This window comes from Petaurus breviceps, unplaced genomic scaffold (assembly GCF_028583685.1).
Source record: "Petaurus breviceps papuanus isolate PSGF00001 unplaced genomic scaffold, PetGlider_PUasm1.0 138, whole genome shotgun sequence".
NCBI lineage: Eukaryota > Metazoa > Chordata > Mammalia > Diprotodontia > Petauridae > Petaurus > Petaurus breviceps.
This window is the reverse complement of record NW_027185694.1, coordinates 32,136,969-32,138,186: the sequence shown is the minus strand read 5'-3', so window position 1 is coordinate 32,138,186 and position 1,218 is coordinate 32,136,969.

Below are 1,218 nucleotides of genomic sequence, written 5' to 3'. Positions count from 1 at the left end.
AGAGTTTTCTACAAGCATTCCCTTTCCAGAGAGGTGACCCCCAAGTCATGCCCTAGTTTGCCAGGAGATGTGATACGGCAGAAAGGGAGTTGTCTGAACAGTTCAGAGTCAACAAGAAGGTAAAATGACTATTCAGTGATTCCGCTAAGTGTCTCATGTCTTAATGTTTACGTATCAACCACCTGGGGAGTGTTAAAGGAGTTGTAAATGACTATTGCACATTTTTAAGCTTTTGTCCATGCATGTGTAGTGCTTGGGCACACCTCCTTACTCAGTCATTCGATCATCATTGAGGAGGAAGGGACACAAAATACAAAAGTCAAAGTACTCCACCCCTGGATAGTGCATTAAAACTAGGTGCTAAGTACCTCTTAGCTTAGCAATACAAAGAGATCTTCACATTTCATTATTATTACAGGGGGCTGGAGCCATTGTCCAAGGGCCTAGATACCCCTAAACTTCTTAAAGGAACCTGAGAACCCTGAAGAAGGGGAGCAATATAACATACTTGACCTCTAAGCCATGAGGGCCAGGAGAGTCAGTGTTACCCATGCTTAGGAGTATTTTATTTTCTGCTCATTTCCTTTATTTAGAAGAAATAAATAATTATCCTATATCTGAAGCAGTTAGGTGATGCTGTGGATAGAGTTGCAAGCCTGGAGTCAGGAAGACTCATCTTCTTGAATTCAAATTCAGCCACAGATATTTATTAGCTGTGTGACCCTGGGCAAGTCATGTCACCCTGTTTACCTCAGTTTCCTCATCTGTAAAATTATATGGAGAATAAAATGGCAAACCACTACAATATCTTTGCCAAGAAAACCCCAAACAGAGTCATAAAGAGTCAGATATGACTGAAAATGACTGAAAAATCTGATTTACACTGTGCATTGAGTACCTTTCTACTCTCTTTGTGAATATAAGCCATATCTGAGCTTTCATTATTTCCCTCCCAGGAAACAAGGGACAGGAAAAGGCCAGATTTCTCCAGGACTGAATCTGATCCATGTGAACCCAGAACCAGAACACCTTAGTGGGAGAGGCTGTTCCAGACCTAGCTAAGCCAGCCCAAGTCTATTGTACCATTACTTCTAGCTCAGGAGAAAGTGCTTTGGAAAATCTTGAAGTGCTATGTTAATATTAATTAATTCTCCTTCTCTTTCTTCTTCTCCTTCTTCTTCTTCTTCTTCTTCTTCTTCTTCTTCTTCTTCTTCTTCT